The following is a 5,917-nucleotide window of genomic DNA, read 5'->3' on the forward strand; positions in this document are numbered from 1 at the left end:
CTTGCAAAGGCAAGACTGATCACAAGATGGTGCCAAGTTCACTGAGAGAAAGCCAACAGTATATCAATTTGACAGTGGAGGGGGATGTAGCAGTTGAAAGAGCAAACCAGGGGTTGAAAGTACAGTACATGGTTATAATTTAGATCTGTTGAAAGGGGAAATAGAAAAAGAAAGAAAATAAAATAAAATAAAAGAGAGTTGTTGAAGATTGGTGTATGCCTGTATTGCCCGTATTGAAATTCAGTGACAGGAAACATGTTGATATCAGAATGCACCTCTCATGGTCGATCAGGAGATCTAGGAGGAAAGCAGAGGTTCATTTTTCTGGTTTGCATGACTGTAGCTGGATGGTGCCCAGGAGCTCCCTGTCCTTCCAACCTCATTGCACAGATGTCTACCACAGATACCCTGGGATAGACTGCTATTCTGCTGGATTTGAACAATATCCAACACATCCATTTTCTAGAGTTCAAGTTGTATATATTTTTAAAAGTCCCACTTTTAAAAATGTGAACAAATAGCTAAGCTTGCTTCCTGTGTCCCCATAGTCTTGGTTATGTTTCCAAAAATCTAGGGATGGATTATTTATGAAACTGCTGGAGTCATTGGGGCTCATGGAAGTTAAGTCTTAGGAGTTTATCGCACCCCAAATAAAACTGACTTACCTCTCCTGGGTTAGATTCGATTACGGGATGCAGTCAGGTATTATTGCCACTGATGCCACCACCCAACTGCATCCCACCTAAAACCCAGCTGCAAGCCGTGCTCAGTCGGCCGACCTGCAAAGCTGAGAAGCTCCTGACTGGGCAAATTGGCCAGCTAAGCATGGCTTGCAGCCAGGGTTAAGCCGAGATGCAGTTGGGTGGTGGCATCCATGGCATTTTGCATGTGATAATACATGACTGCATCCCATATTCTACAGTAAAACGGGAAAGGTAAGTTGAGGGTTTTTTTCTTTTTTTGTAATGGGATAATCTCTTTAGATTCTTCCTTTGAGGATGAAATTTCTGATCTTGATCACTATAGGACAGATCTATATTCTCTTATGTGAGACAACTTTACTCCTTTAGATGTTCTCACAGTGTGTTACCTTCAGTGTCTTGTTTTAAGCCTGTATCAACAACCCAACTTCCAAAAGAGGCTTCACATAGATGCAGCATACCTCTTAATCTCTTCAGGATGAAATAGAGGTGAACCCTATGCCCATTGCACTTGGTTTTTTAGCTTTCCAAAATGGATGCTTTCTTAATCAATTAAATAAAATAACAGAATAAGTTGCTTGATTAAGATATAATCATAAATCATCTCCTGCTTGGGTAGGTCGGATTCCATATTCTCGTGGGAAAAGAACCCTGTTGTGCAATACATTTCATACATAAATATGCAGAAACATTCAACTGAGTTTAGGGAAGGTGAAAACTCATAGCATAAAGATTAAATTGCCCTCACTGAATAGTATAATTGCTAACAAATCTTTCCATATGTATGGCATGTTTGATCTTTTTCTAGCTGTTCAGAGATAAAGGCAACACATAAAAAACTCCAATGTTTCAACAAGGATATCTTCCATTACATGATATTATTTAATAATATGGAAATATTAGCATGGTACATATATTGTTTCTCTCATCTCTTCCAAGAAGCAGAATCTACTGCTAAAGATTGCTTTCCAGAAATGCTTGTTCCATGTCGAGGCAAGAACAGGGCAAACTTCCTTTCCCCTGTGATTTAGTTTGGGATGGCCATGTGTCCTACAAAACTCAGTGCTCATTTTGAAAAGCTGATAGATAAGCATAAGAAGGTAAAGGAATGGCCTTGACATGTCCCATCAACAACATCTGATCAAACTTTTCTCCATTGTGTTAAGATGTGTTTCTTTTAAAACTGCAGTGGCACTGTGGATCCATGGGCTTCAGATCAGTGAATATGACCCTTTGTCGATTGTCTTGCTTGATATTATTAAATGGTTGTAACATGAACAGGGACATACTGAAGTCTGTATGTTCATGTTCCCACCATATACTTATACGGGGTGAGATTATTTGCATTTCTTTTGCATCCATGGGGGGGGGGGAGGTTGTTTCCCAGAAATGCACCCACACAGAGCTGAAGCAGCAACTGTATATTAAAAAAAAAATCTTTATTCATATCTATGCATATAAACTGGTACATAAAAAGGATGTAAATTTGCATTTTTGTGCTACATAGCCTCTTTTTTGCTGATGTGTAGATATCCACCCTAGATTAGCCAGAGCATATGGAAAATCTCCATACCACCACCATGTACAGTTGATTGAAATGTTACAGAGATTTTTCAAGACAGTAGGATAAACTATAGTACATTCTCTACCACCATTTTTGGGTGGCGTCTATAACACCCACGCCACAGCCCTGCATATGCCTCTCTGTAACTGTAACCAGGGTAACTGGGATGATCCATGAAATAGTTTAATCTTATCTCAAGTCATATGTTTTGTCTACTGACTAAAAGGTTCTGTCATAGCACCCACTATGACTATGGTGGTTATAGGATGGACTCTATATAGCATTATGTTGCTATACACTTCTAAATCTCAACAAATATATGTATTATCTTCACTAATAGTAGATTTGTTCTCACCTGATAGGAACCCCATGTCCTGGCCAAAGAGGAAGATTGAAATACAAGAAATTTGCCACCTGGATTATAAGAAGCATGGTTTTCAGTGATTATGATCAGTTTTCAGTGTTTTAGCTGCAAAAGATAAGATAATATAGTATTTGCTATTTGATAGCTTGATAAATGCTGTGTGGATCATTCCACAGAAATGCATTCAATAAATGTAATCAGTTACTCTGGAGAAATCCTCTCAACAGAGAATTAAAATCTCTTGTTTTCCATTCCAACTCAGCCAGAAAAAACACAGCTGTTACTATTCCCTTTTGGTTAGTTCATTATTTTGACACTGCTTTCTTTAATGCTCCATGTACTACTGAGCCAATGTAGATTCACTGCTGGCATTAGGGTGTTGCAAGATGGCTGAACTTGCCATGGCATGGCCCTAAACGTAACATGGAAAAATTGTTGGTATATTTAAAATATTAAATGAGTTCAACTTGTTTATGCTATTTCACGATTAAAAGATTGCTTCATCTCACAATGCCAGACACAATAGCAATTGATTTATACTTTGCCATTTTATTTACTCATGAGTATGTTATTTTATTGCAAAGGCTCCCTTACACTTTGAAAAGTCATTCTGAGAAATTATTCCTTTGTGGCTCACGGCTCCTGAGTTTTTAAATTCCCAAGAATTATTTTGACACCAAAAATAATGCATCTTGTCTCTAAAGTAAGCCTATATCTTTTTACTTATTGCACAGAATAACAGTCCTCCTTGTTCTTTAAAAAATCTCTAAAAGAAGTATTTACGAAGATGTAGTAAATATGCATCAGGTAACACTGTTTATTTAAATTCAAAATAAATAACCCCAGAACATTTTGACCTCAGTGTCTTAGACTGAACCTGCGCTGTAGAATTAAGGCAGTTTGATGTCTCAATGCTATGGAATTCTGCCGCAATGCTATGGAATCATGGAATCTGTAGTTTTGTGAAATATTTCTCTGTCAGAGAGTGCTGATGCCACATCAAACTACAAATCCCTACATTCCACAGCATGGAGCCTTGGCAGTTGCATCCATATCAAACTTTATTATTTCTGCAGTGCAGATTCAACCATAAATTAGAGACTTTTTACCACATATTTTTCAGGAAAAGGTCTTTAGTTTCTTTACTCTCAAGTTGTTGTAAAGTTCATGGAATAGCACAAGGTGGCAAGAGTTCTTTATTTATGATTAATTTAGGGTGGTAAAAATAAAGACAATGGGGGGGATACAGACCAACACTTTGTGCCATCCGCAAGCTCAATGCCATGACCCCACCCCCATTACGCCATTATGCCATGTACCCTTCTAGATGGCACACGGCATCATGGCACTACTCTAGCACAGTGCCCAAATAGCACAGTGGAAGGGGCATCATCATGCTGCCCCACTGCAACTATGACGCCCTTCCAGGGAGCAGAAAAGAAGTTGCTTTTCGCAGCTTCTTTTTGCTACCTGAAGAGACTATGGCATGCGATTGCCTCAGCCCCAATGTGGAACGAAAAGGGGCCGTATCCCACTGCCCATCTGTACAGCCCCAACAAGAACAGTCATGACCAATCCATAGCAAGTACGGAGAGTCAAAAAATATAAGAGCTTAGTGCACAGCAAAATAAACCAATTTATTGCTCCCAGATTCCAGCCAAATTTGCCCCCCCCCCCCGTTTTTATCACATGGCTTTTTACCAAAACCACCATCTGGGTACAGCCTGGCTCTAATACTGGTCCCTGAACTCACTTCGGTGGCCATTTTTCAAAGTCGGAAAGCTCCTGACTTTGAAAAATGTCTTCTGAAGCTAGTTTAGGGACCAGTATTGGAGTTTGGCTGTACCCAGATGGCAGTTTTGGGGGTAAAAGCCATGTGATTAAACCAGCAAGAAGCCTGAATTTGGCTGGAATTTGGGAGTGGTAAATTGTTTTATTTTGCTGTGCGCTAAGCTCAGGTCTGCTGAATCAAGGCAATATCCTGTTTTTTAAGAGCCATCAAACAGGACTTGAGGTTTAGTCAAGGGTATCTAAAATTCTCAGCCAGGTTGCTCTACTGCCTGTCCAGACTGCCAATCCCAGGATGCAGCTTTGGACTAGGATTTACATCTGTGGGCAAAAGGGCTTTGCTCATGAAATATGCCTTTACTCAGTGTGCATCTGCACTGTAGAAACGATGCAGTTTTACATCACTTTAAGTGCCTGAGCTCCATCCTATGGAATCCTGTGATATTTTACAAAGACTAGCCTTCTCTGCACAAGAGTGCTGGTGTCTCATAAAATAACAAACCCCAGGATTCTGTAGGATGGATCCATGGCAGTTATAGTGATGTCTACAATGTAGATGCACCTTGGTTGTAGATGATCTCTCCAATATATTTTCTGTATCATCTTTTCAGGGCTGCTGTAGGGATGAAGGGGCAGAGAAGCCTGCTTCTGCCAGATGTACTTAAATGTGAATCTGAATCATAAATGTTTTCACAATGATAATTCATTTGCTGCAGTATTGTTAGGGCCCATTCAGACTACCTTTTACCCTGGATTAGAAATCGATTCTTCCATGTGAAGTTCATATTGGGTCCGATTCTGTCACAATCCATTTCAAGGCATGCACAAGGAAATGCCCTTTAGCCGAGGACATCCAGATTAGGGGCAAAATCCATCTTTTTTTTTTAAACCAGGTTCTGCTGAATATGAACTTGCCCCCCAATCATGATCGGGGCAAGTTCAGGGAGGGATTTAGGTCAGAGGGCGGGCAAAGGGCAGAGCATTCCCTCCCCTCATCAGAGAAGGAGGAGGAGGAGGATGGAGCCTCGGGATTGAAAAAAGGGTAATGAGAGGAGGCAAAAAAGGGTAATCAGGGTGAGAGGAGACTGAAGGGTGACAGGCTGCAAAAAGGGGAAATGGGGTGACAGGAGACTCAACGGTGACAGAATGCAAAAAAGGGAAATGGGGTGACAGGAGACTCAAGAGTGAAAGGCTGCAAAAAAGGGAAATGGGGTGACAGAAAACTCCAATTGATTCCATGGGTCTACTTTAGTTGGAACTGACAGGTCACTCTCTCTCAGCCTCAGTGGAAGGCAATGGCAAACCTCCTCTGAAGAGAATGTAAGCAGGAGGAAAAGGGTCAGTTGGGTTCAGGTCAGAGGCAGGGCACGAACGGAGCTCGCATCAGGCACCATCCCCCCCTTTTTTATTTTTTTAAATTATTTTTGACAAAAATGTGCATGTTTTTTGCTTGAGGTAGATATATAGATAGCTAGAATGTGGCTAGCTGCTTGTTCACTT

Source organism: Sceloporus undulatus, chromosome 3 (genome assembly GCF_019175285.1).
Source record: "Sceloporus undulatus isolate JIND9_A2432 ecotype Alabama chromosome 3, SceUnd_v1.1, whole genome shotgun sequence".
Lineage (NCBI taxonomy): Eukaryota > Metazoa > Chordata > Lepidosauria > Squamata > Phrynosomatidae > Sceloporus > Sceloporus undulatus.